The sequence below is a fragment of the Oryza glaberrima genome, chromosome 6, assembly GCF_000147395.1.
Source record: "Oryza glaberrima chromosome 6, OglaRS2, whole genome shotgun sequence".
In the NCBI taxonomy this organism is placed as follows: Eukaryota; Viridiplantae; Streptophyta; class Magnoliopsida; order Poales; family Poaceae; genus Oryza; species Oryza glaberrima.
Window position 1 is genome coordinate 11031114 of NC_068331.1, and position 12935 is coordinate 11044048.

The window sequence follows — 12935 nt, forward strand, 5'->3', positions numbered from 1 at the left end:
CTCCTCTCCTTTTGATGGCAGTCCAAGCAAACAATTGACATCATCAAGTGTCATCGTTACGAAGGTACCATTTATAGTGAAGGCTTTCTTCTCCTTGTCGTAGCTTCTTGCAATCGCATTGCACAAGTTTCAGTCAATATAAATTTTGTTAATCTTTAGCAAGTTGCCAAAACCTGAATCCTCGATAGCTTCCTTTTGACGTGGACTTAGTTGGAGTGTTAGCTCATCATACATGGTGTATGGGAAGCATACTAGAGTTCCCTGATTAACAAAAGTTAAAATAAGAGTTTAGGCTATGTGAAAATTTTTGCAATTGCACATATATACACCAGCCATGAAACCAAATGGTGCACTGTATTGCACATCATATGCTATTTCTTATAAATATGCACACCATGTCTAGACTGTGATTTATTATGTTAACTGTCATGATTAACAAATAGTGTATTCCTTAGTAAAGTTCTAAATTTATGCCTGAGACTGTCACACATAGATGCAAGGGTATGCCATATGTAGTTGTCAATATCTATGGATCAATCCTCTAATTCGCATATAAGCATGAAACAGTAAGTAAGCAGATATCTTAACACATTTTCAGCATATTTGAAATTGATAATATGTTGGACAGATTACTATCTATAAATAGTGCTATACTTTCTAATCAAAAGGTTTAATAACCTTGCCGGTTCTTTCATTTCTGTAGCTACTACATCATGATGAAGCAAGTTGGGTATGTGTACGAAAAGCCAAGTAGACCAAGAGCAGCAGATCTCTGCTTTACAAGGGAGCTGACTGATCAGGTTACCCTTAATTCCAAAGTAGTTTATGCAATGAATGAGGATTTTATTGGATTTTTTCAATTGTTACCACTGACTGTGAGATGATCAGTGTAGTAGTCAAGAATACACCCCTATCATTTAGCCTTCAGCTTATCAGCATACTTAATTTAGAATTGATTTTATAATCGCTAACAAGTTGTTTCACACATAATAAGTTTAAGCGAAATGATGAAGGCTATAATGTCTTTTTTAAAACGGTGTTGTGAAGTTTGTTATCATTTGGACTCATTTGGAGAGTACTACCCACAGTGGAGAAAATCATAAGCATATTGTTTCTTGCTATTATTCAGAGTTTTTGAGGTAATTGAATTGAATAATTGTATTGTCTCAATTTTTGTTTTGTTTGCCAAGTTTGCTTTTCTGTGTCAAAAAATCCAGTAGGAAATCCAGCAGCATAAGCATCTCTATATGTTCTCAACTTGGTAATTTGGGGTAAGACCAATAATTTTTGTTTCATGAGAGTGATTTTGCTACATCTACCAACATGTAATATATTGTTAGTAACTGATAGATTTTATGACTAAAGATGTGCTCTAGGCTTAGTGTTGTGCATCCGGTTTCTTACCTACATATTTTGAGCCTAATTATATAATCATCGAAATATCATTATCACATGAAAATCTACCCCTTTTGTAGATCACCGCTGAATTGCTAAAGACCTGTTATATTCTCTCTAGATTTAAGTCATCATATATTCACTGCTATATGTTCTCGCTTTGTTCACCTGTAAATCATCATCCTATATTATCTCTGGTGCAGCAGAAACCCATCATGCTAACAAGATTTTGGCGTCATAAACTATTGGAAAAGAGAAGATTGTGGTTCTGAAAGTGTCAATCTGTGTATATCATAGCTTTTGTGGTTGAATGTATATTACTTGTAATTGCAATTGTAAAGTCTCTTTTTAAGAAAAACATACCGGTTTATTCTTCCGTTGCCTTGTGACTGTCATCGTTGGATTGGAGTGTTTCGATTGAAATTTGGATTGATATTTGCCATTGCAATTGTAAAAGGGCTATGTAAAAAGACGTACCCGTTTTTTCTTCCGTTGGCTTGTGCCCGCCATCGCTGGATTAGAGTGTTCTCCTTTGCTCGTCTTCGGGGGCTCGTAATTTGGCCTCATGTTGTAGTTTCATATTTTGATGCCTAGACAATCTAAAGAAAACAAAAACATGCTTGGTACGAGATAATAGGGGATTTTATCCGTAAGTACGGGAAAAATTAGATAATAGATTAAAAATTGGCCAAGCTAGGTAGTATTAAAAAAAACTCATCCATTTAAAACGGAATAATAAGTAATCAAAACGGCGATATTTTATCTGTAAGTAAAGAAAAAATATAAAATAGAGGGAAAAATGTTGGATTGACTATTCCGCTATATTCTATGTGCGGTCGACCAGAAAAACAGGTTTTTTAAGATCGTTTTAGGAATTCCAAATTCCATGATTATTTTATAACCATGAATTTTTTAAAATCGACCCAGTCCGGGGCTTAATACAATTTTTTTTTCCAAAATAATCCGCTTTTGCTATATTCTACGCGTGGTCGACCGGAAAAACAGGTTTTGAAAAATCGACCCAGTCCCGGGCTGAATACTTTTTTTTTCCAAAATAATCCGTTACGCAATATTCTATGCACGATCGACTGGAAAAACAGGTTTTTTTAAAATCGACCCGGTCCTGGCCTTAATACTATTTTTTTTGTCCAAAATAATCCGTTCCATTAAATTCTATGAGCAGTCGACCGGAAAAATAGGTTTTTTAAAATCGACCTAGTCCGGTCCATAATAAAAATTTTTTTGTCCAAAATAATCCATTCCACTACATTCTACGCGCAGTCGACCGGAAAAACAGGTTTTTTTAAAAAAAAATCAAATTAAAACACGGCATCATGTAGATTTATCTATCCGGACTAGTACTACTAAATGCACGGCATCATCCAAATCAATATGTTTGTTGGTTGTTAGCTTTATCTATTACTAAATCCGCGGCAACGAAAAACATAAATTTTAACAGAAATTTTGGCCATTATGTAACGATACAAAATGTGAAACTCGTGAGAAGTTAGAATTTGGAAATAAAACACGATCCGTCCATGCGCATCAGTTCATCTGTCCACCGAAAGCCCCAGTGTCTCCTCTCCATCTCACAAATTTTTGCATCTTCATTCACCATCATGGATCCCATCACTGGTCCATCGGCACCAGACGCATCGAGGCGTCAATCGCTGCAATTTTCTACGGTTACTGCAGGCGAAGACAGTTCTGCTCTCAACTCTACGGCAAAGATGTATCTTAAGTATTTGTAATTACTTTTGTATAATTACTATCGATTCACCATACATGACCCCTGTTAGATCCAATAGCCATCTAGATGAATAAACATAAGCAACAAATAGTTTTTATAGAAAACCAGCTAATTAAAAAACAATAGAAAAATAGGGAATAGTTTTCTTTTATAGATCATAATTATGATACTGAGGAAATTATCGTTGCCAACATAATCACTCCCATCTTCCTGCATCACCCATCCCATGTGTTCATAGCCACTAGTTAGATTAGTACTCTCGGGAATGTTTATGTTCGTAGATAACATAATCACTCCCATCTTCCTGCGCCACCCATCCCATGTGTAAGAAAATACAATATAGCATAGTTAGGTGAAAGAGAAATTATATTCATATTAACTTACTACTCTCGGGAATGGTCCGGAGCTGACTATTGCTTTATTTTTTTAGGTTTCTGGTTCGCTGAACAATATTCAATTTGATTTACCTATGGAGATTGCAGAAAAATTAACCAATTTGCAAATGAAGTAACTGAAATGAGGAGAGGATTTGACAACATCTTAATGGTTCAAGAACTCCAAATGCAACAGACTGCGGTATTCTCTTTTGTTTTTTTCATAATAGTTCAACATATTTTTATATAACTAAGTACAATGTATTTTTTGCTTCAAGATTTAACTCATGGTGTTTAACGATATCCACGCAAGAAACAGATCTCCATTGACCCTGCTGACTACATCGCAAAGCGGGTACATAGACTGGATGGTAGACCCATCATAGCAAACAAAAAGTTTGATTATGACAGAAGGACATTTATAGAAAATAAGAAAGATTACGATTTCGAGGCAATATTTCAAGAGCAACTTAGTGTAGTGGACATATAATTTTTGGATTGTAAGAACACCATCGTGCACATTGATTATGTTGTGCTTACAGGAGCAAATTTGGAGTGTCTCACCAAAGCATATTGTTAAAATGATGACAAATAATCCATTAGCCCAGAGGTGTGTAATTTCCATTATGATCATTATTTCTGTCATGTTTGGTACTAATTATATATATTGTACCCTTGTGTAGATCATTAATGCTTTTGTTGAACACTGCGGGCATACAAAACCTGGAATGGAAATGCATACATAGAGAGGGCATCAGTCGTGTCTATGCTGATGATATCCGCTTTCTATGATGATGATATCCGCTTTCTATGATAGGGTGGATATCAATAGTTATGAAAATATGATGCACGAATCAGCTGGCCGTAGATATTTGCGCCATGACATGGTATTTAATATGTGCTTATCTTGTTTTTTTCCCCATCATGGTTCTGTAATTAAAACAATAAGCACAAATTAATTAATATTAATTAAAACAAGAAGCACGAGTTTCAGAGTGCTTCTTGTTTTAATTAGATAACCATGATGGGGAATAAGCACATATTAATTACCATGTCATGGCGCAAATATCTATCGCCAGCTGATTCGTGCATCATATTTTCATAACTATTGATATCCACCCCATCATAGAAAGCGGATGTCATCAGCATAGACACGACTAATGCCCTCTCTATGTATGCATTTCCATTCCAGATTTTGTATGCCCATAATGTTCAACAAAAGCATCGATGATCTACATAAGGGTACAATATAAATAATTAGTACCACACATGACAGAAATAATGATCATAATAGAAATTACACACTTCTGGGCTAATGGATTTTTTGTCATCATCGTAACAATATGCTTTGGTGAGACACTCCAAATTTGCTCCTGTAAGCACTACATCGTCAATGTGCACGGTGGTGTTCTTACGATCCAAAAATTATATGTCCACTACACTAAGTTGCTCTTGAAATGTTGCCTCGAAATCATAATCTTTCTTATTTTCTACAAATGTCCTTCTGTCATAATCAAACTTTTTGTTTGCTATAATGGGTCTACCATCCAGTCCGCGTACTCGCTTTGCGATGTAGTCAGCGGGGTCAACGGAGATCTGTTTCTTGCGTGGATATCGTTAAACACTGTGAGTTAAACCCTGAAGCAAAAAATACATTGTACATAGTTATATAAAAATATGTTGAACTATTATGAAAAAAGCAAAAGATAATACCGCAATCTGTTGCATTTGGAGTTCTTGGACCGTTAAGATGTTCTCAAACCCTCTCCTCATTTCAGTTACTTCATTTGTAAACTGGTTAACTTTTTCTACAATCTCCATATAGGTAAATCAAATTGAATGTTGTTCAGCGAACCGGAAACCTAAAAAATAAAGCAATAGGCAGCTCCGGACCATTCCCGGGAGTATTAAGTTAATATGAATATAATTTCTCTTTCACCTAACTATACTATATTGTATTTTTATTACACATGGGATGGGTGGCGCAGGAAGATGGGAGTGATTATGTTGGCAACGATAATTTCCTCAGTGTCATAATTATGATCTATTTTTTCCATAAAAGATAATTATTCCCTATTTTTCCATGGTTTTTTAATTAGCTTGTTTTCTATAAAAACTATTTAGTGCTTATGTTTATTCATCTACATGGCTATTGGATCTAACAGGGGTCATGTATGGTGAATCGATAGTAATTATACAAAAGTAATTACAAATACCTGAAGATATGTCTTTGCCGTAGAGTTGAGAGCAGGACTGTCATCTTTGCCTGCAGTAACCGTAGAAAATAGCAGCGATTGAAGCCTCGATGCAAATGATGCCGATGGAACAGTGACGGGATCCATGCATGATGGTGAATGAAGATGCAAAAATTTGTCAGATCAAGACAGGAGAAACTGGGGCTTTTGGTGGATAGAAGAACTGATGCGCGATGGATCGTGTTTTCTTTCCAAATTCTAACTTCTCACGAGTTTCACATTTTGCATCGCTGCATGATGGCCAAAATTTATGTTTTTCGTCGCCACGGATTTAGTAATAATAGATAAAGCTAACAACCAACAAACAAATTGATTTGAATGATGCCGTGTATTTAGTAGTGCTAGTTCGGATAGATATATCTGCATGATGCCGTGTTTTGATTCGAATTTAAAAAAATCTGTTTTTCCAGTCGACCGCATGTAGAATACAGCGGAGACAAATAATTAGTATTAAGCCCAGGACTGGGTCGATTTTTAAAAAAACCTGTTTTTCCAATCGACCCCGCGTACAATATAGCGGAACAGATAATTTTGGACAAATAATTAGTATTAAGCCCGGGACCGGGTCAATTTTAAAAAACCTGTTTTTCCAGTCGATTGCAGGTAGAATATAGCGGAACGAATTATTTTGGACAAAAAAATTATATTCAGCCCGGGACCGGGTCGATTTTAAAAAACCTATTTTTATGGTCGACCGCGCATAGAATATAGCGGAACGGATTATTTTGCACAAATAATTAGTATTAAGCCTGGGACCGGGTCGATTTTAAAAAACACGTTTTTCCGGTCGACCACGCATAGAATATAGCGAAACAGATTATTTTAGGCAAAAAAATTGAATTAAGCCTGGGACTGGGTCGATTTTAAAAAACTTATTTTTCCGGTTGACCACGCATAGAATATAGCGGAACAGATTATTTTGGAAAAAAAAAATTTGTATTAAGCCCGGGACCAGGTCGATTTTAAAAAACCTGTTTTTCCGGTCGACAATTGTATTCAGCCCGGGACCGGGTCGATTTTAAAAAAACCTATTTTCGTCGACCGCGCATACAATATAGTGGAACGGATTATTTTGGACAAGTAATTACTATTAAGACCAAGACCGGATCGATTTTAAAAAACCTGTTTTTCTGATCGACCACATGTAGAATATAGCGGAACGGATTTTTTTTTACAAAAAATTTATATTCTGACCAGGACCGGGTCGATTTTAAAAAACCTATTCTTCCTTATTTTGACACTGGAGCATCAAATTTAACAAGCTACTGCTACTGGTCATTTAGACCTTATTTGCTGGTTGTATTGACCTTATTTATTATTTAGTGCTAGTAAATGGATCAGACTACCGCTACTGGTCCAATTGACTCTGTTTTATTAGACTAGTGCTAGGATACTGATCTTTTAGTGGTACTGGTCATATTGACCTTATTTGATGTCACGTCCGGAAATTCATTGGTAATTTCCGAACTAATTTATGCACTAAAATCCTCGTCCAGGAATCAGCCGAGGTACACAAACTAACAAGTTAATATACAGATTCATCGTAATAATAACGTTACATACTTACAAAAGAAAAAGAAAATAGCAGCGGATAAACGGTCTAGCGATGGCTTCATCTTCATTCCCACATGCAGCTCAACTAGGATATAAGCCAAACGTCTTCTCCTTCGTAACTTTTCTTCAACTTAGGTTTAATTAATTATTGCAAGGTGACTATATGGAATACTCCGCAAGCCATACAACAAGTTTGCAAGTGCACAAGGATCCCAAAGAATAGCATAATATAGGGCTCATTTGTAAAAGCAGCATTTAGCAAACATTTAAAAATAGAAAATACTATAGTAAATAATCATCAATTTTAATCAACACTAAACAGCACTCCAATGCTACACAGGCCCAACCAAACCTGAACAACCAACCCCAGTCGTACAGATCAAACCTCCAATCCAGGAATTAGTCATTCCAAACCAGGAGTTAAACAAGTATCATCATTTATCACATTATTATTATTAATGAGTAGTGTGGACCTAATCACGAAAAACATTGTTAGACCCGGCCATAACCACGGGCACGGCTATTCGAATAGTTTTACTCTAGCCAGAGATGTACCACTGTACCCACAAGATATAACTTCCCATCATGTCACCATGTGCCCATGCTTAACATGTCACCACGTGAGAAATTGTGAGAAGACCCTCCGCATAACACAACTCAAAGCAGTGCACCGTTCCTGGATCATAATCACCCCCTCAATAGCCAGAGGCATGGACTCCCCAGCGACACCCACGGACTTATCGCCGCTTCACAATCTGGTGCCCCACAATTTTTCACGTCTCTTTAAAGCATGTTCTTGACGCCGTAGCTGAGCAGCCTTCAGGCGGAGGTTACCTAAGTCACTAGCGTGCTGTGCTGACAGTTCTATTGAACCTTCAAAAAATAACCAAACTTAGTAAGGTACACCCTGTTTTATTCTGTGGTACATATATATGGTATAGGAACATTTCTAGCTTCTAATGTCATTCAACGTACAGTGATACAGGCTTGAAAGAATTATGTCTAATTTTTGCATATGGTATAGGAACATTTCTACCTGCGTGAAGTGACGGAGGTAGCTTCCAAAGCTGTACTTGGCGCCAAGAGAGTGGCTGCAGCGACCGGGAGCGAACAATTGGCTGCAAAAGCTGGTAATGTTCATCGACAAAGTGAATAACCATCTTCTTGTACAGATTGACGCCAAACAAGTGATGCTCCAGAAAGAAGTAAACCAAATCAGGATTGCTGGGGTGTATGCCTGCAAGGATTGGGACCTGGTTGGGCAAACCCGTTGCCTTGTAGGTCTCATTCTCCCAAATGTCCCCAAGAAATGCCATGCAATTGGTCTTCCAATACGACATGCTTCTCGGACCGCAGATCAGCACCCAAACAACAACAGTAGTTGACTCAACTGGAGCATTGTGTACACGGGTTATCTCCACGTAGCGCAATCTCTCTTTGCTAACCCTGACACAGCGATCAGCCTCAATATCACGCTGTGATTTGTGTTGGTCTTCCTTCTATCGGGATATGCTCTGGGAGCTGGTGAAACTGCAGAATAGGATGATCACTGAACGGGTTGCAGCTGATGAGACCCCTCCACAGATTAACAAACCAAAGGTTCCCATCGAACGAAATGACATCATCGTTGTGCCACCCCCAGTGCAAATTACTTCGTCCGGGCATGTCAGGGCGGATGAGACGACTCACTGCCCAAGCGGGAGTTCCAGAACGGAAGACAATCAGCTTGGCGAGTTCGGCGCCGGCCTCGATCTGCAACTCGGCGATGGCGTAGTCCTTGCCGCCGGTTCCAGGGGAGGTGAGGAAGCCGACGTTCTTGAGGTTGGAGATGTGGGGCACGGATCCGCCGACTCGCTCCGGGACACGCTCGGCGATTCCGGTGGCCTCGTGGGGGTTGCTGGCCCCGACGGGGAGGAATTCGCGAAGCACGGCGAAGCTGCCGGGTGGGTCGTCGTCGAGGTTGAGGCCGCAGGAGGGGCTCGCCGCGGTGTGGACGAGGAGGCCGAAGGGGTCGGCGGCGGCGACGTACGGTAGCTCGTCCGGGTTGCTCGGGAGGGCGTGGAACTTGGCCGGCACGGTGAGCGTCGACAGACGCGGCGGCTCGGCGACGTTGAGGGCGACCTCCCGCGGATCTTCCTCGTCGTCCACGCACGCGACGCGATCGAGTATGACCCACCCCCGCGCCAGCTCCTCCGCCGCAGACGAGCTCCCCTCCTCCATTTCGCACCACCACCGGCACCGGCGTACACCGAGAAAATTGACATTTAGCCACTTTCAAGGATGGGTTTCGCTGTAATGCCATTCCGCCAAGTTGCTTCGCTAAAATGCCATCTCCACGCTCGCGCAACACGCTGCTTCGCCATTTTTCCAATTTCACCGGATTAACACACAAAATTACGAGTGTTGTGACCAATGTGCCCTTGGGTCATTCTTCAGGTCAGTGAGACAAAGGGGATCGAGAGTGAGAGAAAGGGGATCGAAATGCGTCGGCTCTTGCTCACGGTGGCGCCCTAGATCGATCTCGTCGGCATCGCCATTCCACCCGCCGCCGCAGTCACCTCTCACCCTCACCCAGCTGTAGCTCACGACAGCGCTGCCATCGCCATTCCACCCGCCACCGCCACCGCAGTTCCAATCTCGCCCTCACCCAGCTCTAGTTCACGGCGACGCTATTCCACTCACCCGCCACCGCCGCTGCTGCAGTCCCCCCTCTCGTTGACGCCGAGGGCAGCCTCCGAATGCCGTCGTCCCCGACATGAGATAGGAACAAGGTGGAATCGATGGAGTATAGCAGCGACGGAGTAGAGCGGCAGCGTGGCGGCATAGTGCAAAAAACCGGACCGGGCCGCCGGTCAAACCGGTAAAAACCAGAACCAACGCCCTTCACGGTCTGTTGCTGAGAAAAGACCGAAGGGTCAATAAACCGGGCTGGTGAGTAACTTCTGGAGATTAATGGGCCAAATCGAAGGGCCAAGTCCACACGTGAAGGCCCAAAGCACAATACAAGTGAAAATCAGTGTAAAAAACAAGCATGCGGAGGACTCGACCCTGGGTCTCGAAAGCTACAATGTGCTCTAGTAGCCACCAGACCAATGGATTTCACATGCTCAGATGGGAAACAGTGGCAATATGGCCGGTTTTTACATGCAATTGAACCGGGCGGGCCAGCGGTTCAACCGCTCGACCCGTGAACCAGTGGCTTCGCCGGTTCGGTGTCCGGTTCGAGTTTTTCTAGGCGGCGCTGGAGAGAGCGCCGGACTAGGACACCGCTTGCTGCTTCATTTGGCACAAAACGACCCCCAAGGGCAATTTGGTCAGCAGACAACTCACTTACGGGCTTAATCCGGTGAAATTGAAAAAACGGCGAAGCAGCGTGTTGCACGAGCGTGGGGATGGCATTTTAGTGAAGCAACTTGGCGGAATGGCATTACAGCGAAACCCATCCTTAAAAGTGGCTAAATGTCAATTTTCTCGCGGACACCGGCGAGGTGGCGAGACGGAGAGGAAGAGGAGGAAGATTAGGAGATGGGAGAGGAAGAGGGGTTTGGGTTTGAGTTTGAGTTTTTATTTTTTCGATACGGGAGAGGAGTTTCGTTTTTTTCTTTTTTGATTGATGATACGGAGAGGAAGATTATTGGGTGCGGCCGTGCAGCGAGCATGCACCACTAGGCGTAGGCGCGCGGTACAGCAGCAATGCAGCGCTCGGTCGGGCTGGACGGAACGAGACCGCTCGGGTCAGCGCGTCTGCGCAGCGGCGTGCAGGCGATGCGTGGATGAGAGTGGACGTTTGTTGGGCCAGGGCGTGGTAGAAGCAAGCCACGCGTCGCACGGTGGTACACGGTACACGCTGCGTGCAAAAGGGGCAAGACCGCGAGAGTGCGTGGCGGAGACGGAGCAGAGGGCGGCCACACAGGTTTCGTGCGATGCGGCCGCACACGATATGTTTTGCCGCAGAGACGACGCCCAAGACCAACTGGGATTGTGGGGATTGTGCCTCGTGGTCGTGGCAGCGCCGCACTCGTCCGCCGAACACGGGCGTGTACACCATCTGGCGCACCATAGGCTTTCCTCTGGAGAAATTTACATGTCTGTAATCCTTTAAAAACCGACCGGTTTCGCTAGAATACCATATCTAAGATGGGATTGGCTTAAATGCCACTGTCAATTTTCATTGTTTCTTGTATTTCTAAATCATTTTACATCCAATTTATTTTATCCCGGAAATTTTTACTCCTGCTCTCCGTCGTGGAAAAACCAAACTATGGTATGTGGAAAAGCTGAATGGGCAAGAGGAAGAGTAAGAAGAAAAGTAGTGAGAGAATGACATGTGGGCCCTACAGGATGATTCAGCTATATAGACCGAGTCAAAGTGCCACATTAGCAAAACCACCCTCTAAAACCGTGAAAGGAGTTAAATTAGACCGGTTTTAGTAGTTGAACGGTCATGATATCCGGTATTGTGATTCAGGGATATAAATTAGATTGGAGCTATAATTTTTAGGGAGTCAAAGTAGACTTACTCCAACGGAAAACAGGAAGTGGGTTATTGGGCCGACAAAAACCAGCACATTAGGCTATGCAGACGCGGCACCGAAAAAGTACATCTAAGGTCAAAATCATCCCTAAACCCAAAAGCCAGATATATAGCATCTCTTAACTTAAAAAACCGGGTCACAAGTCCCTAGACAGTATTGACTCTGGTTGACCGCGGTTTTATCCGATGTGACAGCTGAGTCAGCGTGGGACTCATCTAGGACCCACATGTCAGTGAAACACAACTTCTTCACCTTTCACCCTAAACCCTTAATAGATATGGTTGGTCTAATTATTCCTAATTTTTAATAATATTATTTTAGATATATTTTTTAAAATTTTAATTAAGATTGGAATAAGGTGGATTCTATTAAACCGATTATGAGGCATAAGTCATAACTTTAATTATAAAACTAGTTTACCCCGCGCTTTGCTGCCGGATACGTGGATTAATGCATGTTATACATCATAGAAATGGCATATGTTTATATCTAAATAATGTGAAAATGATTTAGAGATAATGATTTAAAATCGCTTGCATATGGAGTTCTAAAAATATAATAAAATTATAAATGATATGTCATGTATGCATGATATTTAAATACTCTGGACAATAATTGCTAGTGAGTGATGATGTGGTATACTTGCATGATTTAAAATACTCTACTTAATAATTGCTAGTGGGTTATGATATGACACATTTGCATGTTAAGCTTTAGTAGTTAGTGAGCATCAATTTTGTTTTATAGTAGAGTAAATTTCACAAAACCCCAGGTATTGAGGTATCCGTTATATAAAACCCCGCTAATTGTGATTTGTTTCACGAAACCCCATGTTTTGAACCAAAATGTTTCAGGAAACCTCATATGTAAAATACTCATATCCCTATTTTATTATTATATAAGATTATTTTCTAATCAATTTACATTAGTTGGCTATAAAAGGACATATTCTCCTCGTCTACTTCATTTTTTTCTCAATTTTGCGCTGGAAAAGTTTAACATAATACCTACTGATTATAATATAATAATAGGTTAAATATACACATATGTGATCAAAACATGATTATCAACG

The 12935-nt window shown here is 41.0% G+C and overlaps 1 pseudogene; it reads right to left on the reverse strand.

The window, feature by feature from the left end:
- Positions 1-8076: 8076 nt before the first annotated feature.
- On the reverse strand, positions 8077-9548 carry LOC127776900 (uncharacterized; annotated as a pseudogene).
- Between the last annotated feature and the right edge of the window lie 3387 nt (positions 9549-12935).